Raw genomic sequence first — 13,244 nt, 5'->3', positions numbered from 1 at the left:
AAACGAAAGGTAATGAGGATAAAAAGACTAAAGAGTTGAAAACAAAAGATATGTTGGCGCAGGCTTATGGTCCGCCTTCTAGAGGTAATGATAGAGGTGGACGTGGCTCTTATGGTTCATCCTTCCTTTCCTATACTGTTGACCAGTGTGCGTACTGCAAGAAATTTGGACATTGGATTTCTGACTGTCCAGTGCTGCGTGCTCTGCAGTGTCCACGTGGTCGGGGACAAATGAGAAATCGTTCAGGATATCCAGGGCCTCGAGGAAGCACGAATGATCATGCTAGGTTTGATGCTAATACACGTCGGCAGGATGGGTTTAACACTTTGGATAGAAGGAACCAATATCAAATTTCCGACTATGTGCCGTCTGACTTTCAAGATTCTGCTTATGCATAGGATTGCCTCAAATGGGGTAAGGAATCAGTTGAAGTTCCAGTAGATCACAGGGGTCCCTATGTTACAGCACATGTTTTGGGTTCTACTGATCAGTTTCTGGTTGATACAGGAGCTACTCGTAGTGCCTTATCTAAACAATTGGTCCCAAGGGCTCCCCTGTATGGCTCAACCATTACATCGATAGGGTTTGATGGAACGCCTTTCCTTAGCCCATTGTCACAACCACTCGCATTCCATGTTGATAAGTTTACTGCTCCATGTCCATTTTTGCTCTCTCCGAACACACCAGACAATATTGTGGGTATTAATATGCTCAAGTATTTCAGGGCTACGATACGATGTTCTCCTGAAGGAGTGCGTGTTATTTTGAATGACAACTACCCCATGACTGAGAGATCTTGTTTGGTTAAAGAAGATACTGCATTAGCTTCACTCCCTAGTGCTGTGTGGGCTACTTCAGACACTGATGTAGGACAAATGGCTATTCCACCAGTGCATATTAGTGTCAAGGAGGGCGAGTCATTGCCAAGACTGCCTCAGTATAAAATTTCCCGAGAAGGAGATGAAGCACTTACATGCATTGTTTATGATTTGATTGACGTGTGGGTTGAGAAAGAAGTCCCTGACAATGATTGCAATAGTCCGATTCTTCCCATTTTGAAAAAACATACTGATACAAGGATTTACAGATTCATCATTGATTTGAGAGAAGTTAACAAGATTGTAGTACCGCATTACCCTGTGACCGAGAGTCCGAGAATTTATAGTCAAGCCTTAAAACGACAACTTGATTCCTTTACTTTGTCTAAAGGAGTGGCTCTCATACAATATGTCAACAACATCTTGTTGGAAGCCGATACGCCTGAGCAGTGTGAAAAATGTATGTTGTCTCTACTTTCTTTTCTTACTACACACAACCATAAAGTATCACGGAACACATTGCAATATTGTAGACCGAAGGTAACCTACTTAGGTCACCTTATGACTAAGGAGGGCCGTGCACTGACACCAGATCGCATTCAAGCAATTTTAGACACACCAGTACCTTCCACTCAGAAAGATGCCAGTGCATTCATTGGTCTGACCTCGTTTTGTAGTCTCACATTGTCAAACCCTTGCTAGCACTTTTGATGAAAGATGCTCCAATGCCCTTCCATGGATAGATGAATGTGAGAATGCTTTTTGACAGTTACGTGAAGCTCTTTGTTCGGTACCATTGTTAGGCACTCCAGATTATATGAAGGCTTTTACACTCTTTGTACATGAAAAAGATGGATGTGCATTGTCAGTTCTAGTACAGACACACGGTAACAAACAGCATCCCTGTGCATATTTTTCAGCCGTCCTTGATCCTGTTGCTTGTGCATTGCCTGGGTGTTTTCGTTCAGTTGCAGAAACAGCTGTGTCCATACGTCAGAGTGAAGGGATAGTTTTATCACACAAACTGTTGGTGCTAGTACCCCATGCAGTACATGCCCTTTTGAATCAGACCAAGACAAACACACTTAACTAGTCCTCGTTTGACAGGATACAAACTGACACTATGAGCCCCTCACATTACACTAAAGCGGTGCGCAACACTCAACCCAGCTACTTTGTTGCCATGTCCTGTAACTGAGTCTCAATCAAAAGAGCCTCATGATTGTATATTCCTTACTGAGGAACAGAAAAAGGGTCTCATCAATTTGCAAGATACGCCCTTTCCAGATGTCGATGGGGAGCTGGGGGTTGATGGGTCCTGTTTGAAATTACCAGATGGCACAACCTCAGCTGCATATGCAATCACAACACTTGAGATAGTAGTGGAAACAGCTCGCATACCACAGAAGTCCGCTCAAGCAGCTGAGCTAATAACTTTAACGAGAACCTGTGAACTTAGCACTGACTTGTTTGTGAACATTTACACAGACAGCCGCTATGCTTTTGGAGTGGCCCATGATTTTGGCTTGCTTTGGAAGGAAAGAGGCTTTCTTACATCCCACGGGATGCAGATAATGCATGGAGAATTAGTACATAATCTCTTGACAGCACATACATACCCAAAGAAATTGCTATTATGAAGTGTAGCGCACACAAGAAAGTCATTGACAAAATAGGACAAGGCAATGCCTTTGCAGACCGCGTAGCCCATGAGACTGCAATGCAACGAAACACTACATCCATGTACATAGTGAAATCACAAGCTGAGAGATGGCATGATGCTAGAGAGGAAGTATTGGATATACAGAGATCTGCCTCTGTGAAAGAACTTGAGCAATGGTCTAAAGAAGGAATGTTAGATGATGAGGGTTGTTGGCGTAACAAAGAAATGAATAAGTGGAAATTGCCTGCAGCCTATTTACAACCTATTGTCCAAATGGCACATGGGCCGGCACATGTTGGAGCTCTAGCAATAACTAAATTGCTTCCGCAAGTTTTGGAGCATCCTGAAATTGCCAGCACAGCTAAAAGAGTAGTACAGTCCTGTTTGATCTGTTGGCAGTATAATCCTGGTAAAGGGACACGGACTCCTACAGGAAGATTTCTACACCAACTGCACCTTTTGAAGTTTTGCAGATGGATTACATCTAACTTGAACGCTGCAATAATCTGAAATACGTCCTACTGGTGGTATGTGCCTTTAGGAAATGGATTGAGGCATACCCTACAAAGGATAATACTGCTCTCACCACAGCAAAGGTGCTTCTAAAGGAGTTTTTCCCTAGATATCGTGTTTGTAAACTTTTGTGGAGTGACAACGGACCTCATTTTATTGGGCAAGTTGTTGAGCATGTCCTGAAACGATTAGGGATCAAGCGGAAATTCCATGCAGTCTTCCACCCACAATCAGCAGGATTAGTGGAGAGATACAACCCTACTTTGAAATTGAAGTTGGCGAAAATACTGGCTTCCACGTCTTTGAAGTGGCCAGTTGCACTACCCTTGGCATTGTTGTCCATAAGATCGATGCCACATTCACGATCTGGCCTTACCCTATATGAAGTGGTCTTTGGGAGACCAATGAACATTTGGGGAGTTCCTAAGCCTCGCCCCATACATGATGTTCCATGTGTTCTGATGAATGATTATTTGGCACAGTTAACCAACAGTTTGATCTCTATTCATCAACAGGTTTGGGAAGCTCTTCCTGACAGATCTACAGGTGAGGCCCACAAACTCCATCCTGGCGACCACGTGATGGTCAAGGTCTTCAACAGATCTAACAGCTTGGAGCCGAGGTGGCGAGGACCGAAGCAGGGGCTCCTAGCAACAAGGACAGCACTTCGAGTGACAAACAAGGAGAACTGGGTCCATAGCACACACTGCAAATGTGTGTCACCTGCCTTGGTGGAACCTGCTGTGCTGACTGATCATCGAGAGATCTTGGAAACGGAGAAGGGCCACGATATCTCCCCTGACGAATCTGAGGGAGTCTTCCCAGACCACACGATTCCTGGAGCATCACGATACCACTTGAGACCGAGGAAAGAATCTGCAGTGCTGAAAAAGACTGGTTGAGCTGCCTGGGTTAGTGAAACGGAGAGCCGATGTGGCAAGGAGGGGATCAGTCCTGCGTAGTGTAGTGACACCCGTCTTGGCCTGTGGTGCAGAAATCAACTGCTGCCCAGAGATAAGAGCTCCAACGGTTGTTTCCACGAGTTTGTAGAAAGATCAATTATCGCTGTTGCTAAAATGCATAACAAAATAATCATTTGTGCTGTAGGGTGTGTTGTTGCTCTGGTGGTTATGGCAATAGTCACCTGGTTTGTTGAGAAAGTGGCTCCTGTTCAACAGTTTTTTATTGCCACTACTCCAGTGTCAGTGGACCATCACTATTATACGCTTCCCTACCATGAGCAGAAGCATCGGCAATCCTACCTAATTAAAAAAATTCATCCAGATGTTGCATCATACACACAATGCCACGAATACTACCAACTGTTGGGTGTGTGGGATGATACCTGCACACCAAAAGAAAGAGGGAACACCTTTTATTCCTCTACCATTTTCCCATAATGGTTCGTGTCAAGCTTGGTATGCACTTTTGTTTGCTTCCGGAAAGCCTTCAGTTGGTAGCATTAACTTTTGTCTCAATAAAGTATGCTATCAAGATAAAGATGTTTATCCTCAAGCTAAAGGGACTAAATGGGAATGGGAAGAATATCAACATGACAATATTTCGACACCATTTGTCTTCATGAATATGAGTAAAATTAAGAACATTGGACCTTTTATAATTTCTGTGACAAGAGCTAAAGCAGATTTATGTATTAGTAGTGTTGGGAGAATTCCAGTGGGGAGAAGTGAATGTACTGTAATTCTAACCATTGAAGGTACTAATAACAGCAGTTTTATGTCTTCACACAATACGTATTTTGTTTGTGGTAATAAAGGATACTATCAATTACCTGTTGGGTGGTCTGGGGTATGTTACATATCATTTGTGTTACCACCTGTGTTCTTAGCCCCTCCATCATATCACCGGGATTTTAAATTGTACAACAATATCTCCAAGAACTGATACAAACGAACAATAAGTACAGATGAGGTTGATCAGACTGATACCACTTTACAACAATATGTCGATTTCAATTTGGGTTTGTTCTTCTTTGTGGGTGCTGCATTGAATAGCAGAAAGATTAGGTGATTGACTCGTGTTGTGGAAGCTGTTACCAATCAGACAGCAATGGCACTTGGGAACATTACAGAAGAACTACAGATTGCAAGGATTGTAGCACTCCAGAACAGAATGGTGCTAGATGTGATTTTGGCTGATCGAGGTGGTGCATGTCGCATCATCGGCAGCAGCTGCTGTGTTTTCATTCCGGATCACTCGCCTTTAGTATATGATGGAATCTCTAAACTGCATAAGATTGCTGCAGAAATTCACTCAGAGGCTGGTACATGAAAATTCTCGAACTGGATATGGAGACTCTTTATCACTTGGGGCTGGAAGCTATCGACTATCTTATGTATACTACTGGTGATACTATTTACATGCTGTGTATGTATACAATGTGGTCCTATGCTTTGCTCCATATGCATCACTGCTTGTACACCTGCCAAAAGAAATAGTGCAGAAATAAAAGCACAACAAATGTTAAATAAAGAGATCACTGAGATGATGAGCATCGATGTACAGGATGCATATCTAGATTACCCGAGATGAACGACTGTCTTCAGCTAATGCTAAAAGGGACGTCTGTTGTAATTTGGAAGCGATTAGGTTAGCATTAGCAGAAGCCATCCTGTATTTAGAAACTATCTTGTCCGTTTTGTGAAATCCATTTTGTATTTCTGTCAGCCATTTTGTATGCCATGTGCTACCATGTGCTCGCCATGTGCTCGGTCCTACCTTTCTGTTAACTGCTCTTGAAATCTTCCTAGAGACAAACTATATTTAGCATCTTCCACCTTCCCACATGCTCAGTTGAGCTTGCAGCTGTCCATGCAGCTGCTGTTAGTCTGTAACTGTCAGGATGTGTTCACCAGAATTATCAACTGTTGGCACCTCCCACTTGTTGACTGTGCATTTTCTGTAGAACCTTATATGTACCTAAAACCAGCATTTTGTACTTGAACCACCTTCATTTGAGCCCCTGTGTGGGTATAAAAGGACCAATCTCCTTCCATTCTGTGTGCTACTTCATACATTACCCATTGAACTAAGGACTCTGTCCAGAGAAGGGCGAATACCTTGCACTGGTAGGCCTTGCTGAGGCTCACCACCAAACTATGACAATTTCTTTCATATTCCACGGGTGGAAATCTTTGTGTTTGGTCAACCAATCAACGGTCTTGTTTCTTAAGTTGGACCAGGATTCGTTCTGCTCGCTTTTGAGGGCAGGAACCCCAGCTAGAATTAATACATAGGAACATGAAGCAGGTGGCAAGCCCAAAACATCAGTATTTGGTTTTGGGCTGGTTACCTGTGGTCCATTTGTGGCGTCCAAACCCATATCATTTGCCATCAAGTTAGAAGATGCCTGTGCAGGACATATGTCATACATATCCCCTTATTTATCATTGGGTTCCTGGAACCTACCCCGTGTTCTTCTCTCCCTCTTACTTTACTTCGCTTTGTCGTGGGTTTTGTCACAGGTACATCTTTACCTTTATTACTCATTCCGACTGGATTAGTAGTTAATGGCCCTTCTACTAGCATTGATTTTCTCACCCGTTCTACAACATCAGAATGAATAGATACATTTCTACCTCTCAAGTTAGCTTTGGCAGTGTGCAGCTGTTCTCAGCTGTTCATTCAGCAAACACATTTTTTTTGTCCAGTTTGTTAATTTGGACTAACATAGATCCCAAAGCAGATTCTAACGTCAAAGTTAAGGGACAATCCAAATCCCTAAAGCTCACTTTCATTGACAAGGGGAAAGAAAAGGATCTGCTTCTGTCTGTGTATTAACAGATGTTTTCAGAATTACAACTTGATCATTTCTGTGAGATGCTGGTTGATCCACAGGCCAGAACTCCCTGCGCTCTTGGTTTTAGGCTTTGGGTGTCCAACAATGTTATGTTATTTGTATACTTCTATAGCGCACGGCCACTCCACTGGAGTATCCCGGCGCTTTAACGAAGACACCCAACCGAAGAAGGGGAGAACATAACACTAAAAAAGGCGTACAAACACAGAAACAGCATCAAGATTAAGGGAAGAGCCAAGTCTTAAAGGGCCTTTCGGAAAGACAGAAGACTAGAGGTCTGTCTTAAAGAGATTGGAAGATCATTCCAAGCATGAGGAGCTAAGTAGCGAAAAGACCGTCCTCCTGCTCTTGCCCGTTTGATAATGGGAACACTCATTTTTGATAAGGACGAGGATCTGAGAGATCTGGGGGGGGTATACCAAGACAGTCGTTTAGAAATATATTTGGGGCCTATGCCATGTAGGGCCTTGAAAGTCGTGGTCAAAGTTTTAAATAGAATCCTTTTAGCAACTGGGAGCCAATGCAGTGTGGAGAGAAGATCAGTGGCTCTGGCTTTTCTTGGAAGACCAAAGATGGCTCGGGCTGCAGAATTCTGGGCGATTTGCAGACGCCTGACCAGGTATTTGGGAAGTCCCAGAAACAAAATATTTGCATAATCCAGCCTGGAGCAAATCAGTGTCTGGACAATAATTTTTCTGTGCTGGATAGAAACTAGGGGGAGAAATTTACGAAGCATCCGCAGGATGCCGAAACATTTCCCAGTGAGAGATGAAATATGTGGTCCGAAAGATAGCTTGTTATCAATCACCACTCCCAAATTTTTAGCTTTCACAGACGAGCTAGTGGGAGGAGACATATCTTGCGGCCACCAGGTTTTCCAATCAGGCTCAGATGTACAGCCAAAGAAGAGCAACTCCGACTTGTCGGCGTTGCACTTCAGCCCATGGCACCCAAACCACTCAAAAACAGCACTCAAACAGCCGTTGACCTGGACACCATCAAACTGGCCATCCTTGTTGCTTACAAAGAGGAGCTGGGTGTCGTCAGCATAGCTGACAATCCGGGCGCCGAAAGACTCCGCTGTCACCGCCAGGGGGGCCATAAAGATGTTAAAAAGGAGGGGGCTCAGGATGGAACCTTGAGGGACCCCCACTTCAAGTGGTGACATTTCGGCGGAGAAACAACCCGCTTAAACTTCGCTCCATTATCTTTCCCCTTAGACTCTTCCAATAATTTCGGGGGTCGTAATCTAGTTGCTATACCCAGTCTACTGTGATCATCTGATACTATAGTTGGAGATGTGCAAGGTATGCTTGAGTTTAGCACAAGGGGAGTTATTGGCTTATTTTGTACTATTATTGATGGACTTATTGGAAGCTGTTGTGGTGAATCACTCAAGTTGCCATTTGAATTTCGTGCAACAGCAAGGATTCTGCTCTGGTAATAAAGGCATCTAGGGTGCCCAAAGCTCCTTTACGCTTACTCATGCTCTTTGATGTATGGTACTAGCAGTAATTCAAAACTTTGGTGACTATAAGTCCAAGTCAAGAAACATAGGAACCTAGAACAGTAACTGTGATCCTTGCCACCCGGTTCAATTGCCTAGACAACTCTCTGAGGGGTGGCCCAGCCTAGACTCTTCCGGTCGCTGATGGGTGTAGGCGGGCCTGCCCTTGGCCCTGGGAAGGCCCAGGAACTCCCACGCATGTCCCGTGCTGTGGGAGGTGGGTGGCACTTTTATCGCGCCTCCGGGCGCAAGTGCAGCATCAGGGTGGCATGAAGCTGCTAGGAAATGTGTTTTTTAGCCGTTCCCCTCACAGCGCGTGGATGATAATGTTTGCAGTTCCCCTCACGGTGAGTGACTGCAGGTGAGACTGCAGGTGAGAGCAGTTCCCCTCACTGCCGTGAGTTCAACAAGACCGGCAGCAAGACAAACAGCAAGAGAGGCGGTTAGGCACCCTGCGCTGCGGGAGGTGGGCGGCGCCTCCGGGCATGAGAGCAGCATCGGGGTGGCGCAAGGCTGCTGGAAAATGTGTTTTTGGGCCGTCCTCCACACGGCGAGTGACTGCAGGTGAGAGCCGTTCCCCTTATGGCGGTGATTTCAACAAGACAGGCAGCAAGACCAGCAGCAAGACTGGCTTTTAATCATCCCACAAAATTTAAATATGTTTTATATATATGGAAAGGTGTATTGAAGACTGAATGGGTGTATAAGTGTCTGGATGGATGAAATAGTAGGTACATGACTGACTGTATAAGTGAGTAATTACATGTGTATTACTGAATGCATGGGTTAATGACTGATACAGACATTCACATAGTTTAGTTTGTTAGTTGGTGTGTAAAAAGCGGTTGCAGGGGGTGGTGAGTAACCCTGGGCGTAGGACTACACTAAGCTCATATAGTTTGCGTAGTTTACGCAACTACATGCTACCCGAATTGCACTTAGCACAGTGCAAAATCGCATAGCATAGCGTAGCGGGCATTTTTTGCTTGCTCGCTGCCCTGAACGTCAAGATAACATTCTGGCGAGACTTTTTTCTTGTTTGCGATCAGCAACCTCTGGTTGCCTATCGCGAGCGTGGAAAATAATCCTCCCGGCGAGATTCTCAACGCGGGCAGGTCATTTTCTAATTGCAGGTGGTCGCGTATGCTTGCGACCACTCACGATGAGAAACCACCAGTCCGCTTTGACAAAGCTGCAGCTCGAGTACAAATCAACTTGAGCGGCAGAAAACGACCGCTTGCACTGTGCAAGATGTGGTTTGCAATGATTGCACAGTGCGTACAAGCAGCCATCACTGTGAAATCATTGTGAACTACATTTTGCACAGTGCACTACGCAGTTTGCATAGCTACACGTAGCTTGGTAGTGCAAAGTACACTTTGCGTAGCTATGCGTATCGCTACTATGCGTAGCTACGCCCAGGGTTAGTGGTGGGTAGCGTAATGAGGATCTATATGGGTTATTGATTGGTTGCCTGAGTATCTGTATGGGTGCCTAAGTGTCTGTGTGGGTGGGTGTGTGACTCTTTGCATAGATGTGTGAGTGGATGAATCATTGGGGGTATGGGTTCAAGAGTGCATCTGCGAAGGGCTGTATTGGTGGGTGAGTGTGTGTGGTGTATTGGTGAGTGAATGGATGCCTCAGTGGTACATGTGTGAGTAACTGCATATGTGAAAGGCAATATGTGAGTGTTTGGAGTGTCTAAATGACTATATGTGAGACTGACTGATTATGAGAGTGGTTGTATGGATCAGTCTGTGGTTGTATTAGTTATTGTATAAGAGTGTAAGTATATGTTAGTATATGTTTGAATAAGTGAGGTGGTGTGTGTATGACTGTATAGGTGAGTATATGGGAGTGTGATTGATTGCATGACTGACTAAGTGTGTGAGTAACTCTATGGTTGCGTGGTGGTGTGTGAGTGTCTGTATAGATATGTGAGTGCATATGATAGTGTCATATTAATGGTTGACTGCATGTATGAGTGACTGTATGGGTGAATGAGTGGATGTGTGTGTAGACCTAGGTATTAGTGAATGGGTATGTACTAACTGGTATTGGTGTGTCTATGGTTTCAAAAATGGTAGTCTCTATTTTAGAGTGGGTGCATCAAAGGTTATATTATGGTATGAGGAGGTGCATCAGATTATCAAGGGGATGATGTCATCAGAGATTTCATTTGAGATGTCATCAGTGATGTCACTGACCATGTCATAAATGATGTAAAATGTGATGTCATCAGCAGTGCATTGCGGGGGTACGAGTTATAGCTAGCTGAACTAACTATAACGTCCCTGAAATCTGTGGTTTTTTCAGTGAATTTCAAAGGTTTTTTGAATGCTAATTTGTATCTATAACGTCCCTGAAACCTATGTGTTTTTCAATGAATTTCAAAGTTTTTTTAAATGCTAATTTCTAACAATGCCTACAAAGGTAGGACATGTGAAGATAGAGGAAGAAAAGCGCAGAAAGAAGCAAGACAAATGCAGAAAGAGGCAACAGAAGTCCAGAAAGACAAAGAAAAGTGTAGGAAGAAGCAAGAGATGTGCAGAAAGAACCAACAGAGGAGCAGAAAGTCCTCCTGTGCCCCCAAAGTTTTGCTGACTGGTACAGGTGGTAACTGACTCTGACTAACCAGGCCTAGAGCCAGTGCGATGCTAAATGACACTTAGAATACAGTGAAAACACCTACATACACTAGGGAACACTATGCATTGGGTTATCCTTGTGAGTAGCACCACCTCCTCTGTATTTACCGTGAGTTAATGCCTGGGTCATTGCATGAGTACATGGGTAGTGACTGTATGACTAGAGTCCAGCAAAGACAGTGCATGGCAATTTTATAACTGCTTGGGTTTTGGCGGAGTGATTGGATAAGTACATGAAGCTGGCAGGGTGAATGGAGGAGTGCATTGGTAGTGACATGCTGATGGCTGGACTGCGGCAGTAGTGCTCAGGGGATTGTAGCAGTGCATGTGTTAGTGCCTGGGTCACTGCATGAGTACATGGGCACTGTTTGGATGATTAGAGTACTGCAAGGAAAGTGCATGGTAAATTTATAAGTGCTTGGGTTTTAGTGGAGTTATTGGATAAGGACATGGTGCTGGATGATTGGAGGAATGCATGGGTAGTAACAGGGCAATGGCTGTACTGCATAGTGCTCAGGGTATTGTAGCAGTGCATGAGTTAGTGCATGGGTCATGGATGATTAGAGTACTGCAGGGAGAGGGCATGGTGAATTTATAAGTGCTTGGCTTTTGGCAGAGTGATTGGATAAGTCACACATTTCACATCAGGCCCGCCCCCTGCCTTCACCACTGTGCAAATGCGCCACAGAGATGCGTTGCCGAGATCTGTAAAATGGGATTGGCCTTGGACCACCTCTCTGCAATGCAGCCCAGGGGCTCTTACTGGTTGTATCTGGTGGGCTAGTTGGCTCCCAGGGACACTCAGGACTTAAAATGCACAACAGGGCGTGTTTGCACGGTGGTGCGGAGAGGGGACGGGGCCTGATGTAACAGAAAAAAATGGCTGGGTCCAGGGGTTGGGTTCCTGGGCAGAAAATGGTCCAGGAGGGATGATGCTCTGCCCCCTTCCTTGAACTGTTTTTTTTAAATGCCTATGTCCTGGGGAATGGGTTCCCTGGGGCTAAACTCAGCCTCAGGAGGGGGCCACATGGCCACTCTCCTTTTTTATTTAAAAATAAAAACATTGGTAAGGCCCCAGGGATAGGGTCCCCTGGGCCCAAAAGCATCAAGTAAAGGGGGGGACACACAGCCTCACTTCCTAAAATAAAAAAACAAAATTTAAAGCTGGCAACTCGGTGGAGTCCATGCCTCTTTTCTCTGCTGCTCAGCAAACATGCCTACTGGCTGCTCAGCAAACATGCTCTTGGTTGGGGAGCGAAGTATTCATCGTTCTTGAGGGTCCTTAGGGGTCAACTAGCCTACCTGTTACCTCCAGTAAGCCCCACATTGGGGGACTGCTGAGAGGTGTTCGGAGGCCACGCTCCTTTTTCCACCACTCTGCAACATCCTGAGGGCCTTAGGACTAAAGTGGACCTCAACTCCCAAGCAACAGTGCCCCAGGAAGTTTGTGTGAGAATGGTGGAGAATGGGGGTGTTTTTGTTCAGGTGGTATCTGTGGTGTATCGGGAGTGAAGCTGGTCACCGGGCTGGGGTTTCCTTGGTGGCAGGTGAAGTGGCTTTGGGTGCAGGTGAAAGGTCCTACTGTAGAGCATGGGTTAGTACGGTGGCAGTGTTTATTGCGGCACCTGAGGTCAATTGTGCAGAGCTCGGTGATGGTGTATCTTCCGGGGTGGGAGGGCCAGAAGTTTTTGCTCTGGGCATTGTATAGAAATAGAGAGGTATAAATGGGGTTTGTGTTGGTAAACACTTGACACACCAGCTATGCACTCTCTGTACACATCCACTGTGTGGTTATGCTGTGGCCTGAAGTAAGTAGGTCCCGGGTTGGGCGGGGCATATGTTGGAGGGAAGACTGATGAGTGGGAAAACTAGGCAGGAAAACCTGGGCAGAGGAAGTGTTACAGGCTGGAACAAACAGGAACTGGACGCCACACTCTAGGTGTCCCTGTGCCTACAGAGACACGCTAGAGACTCTTGGGCACAGTTCTCTAGCAAATAAATAAACAATTTAGTAGTCAAATGTGGTGCCCAGTAACCCTTGATACCTCAGTGAGCTACATAACTGGGTATTTGAGTGTGAGCAGAGGCTTGAACTCTGGAATTTCTCAATATTTTCAGCAGTGTGGTTATCCAGGACCATCCTCATGTTATGGGCATCAATTAGGAGTCAACAGGTTTTGTGACCCCCTTGTGCTTTGCTTGAGACCCTCTTCCAATTGTCAGGACACTGATATATTTATGGGCCTCAAAAAAATCCTTTTTTTGCCATTAATTA

This window comes from Lissotriton helveticus, chromosome 4_2 (assembly GCF_964261635.1).
Source record: "Lissotriton helveticus chromosome 4_2, aLisHel1.1, whole genome shotgun sequence".
Taxonomy (NCBI): Eukaryota; Metazoa; Chordata; class Amphibia; order Caudata; family Salamandridae; genus Lissotriton; species Lissotriton helveticus.
Note: the sequence above shows the minus strand (reverse complement) of the source record.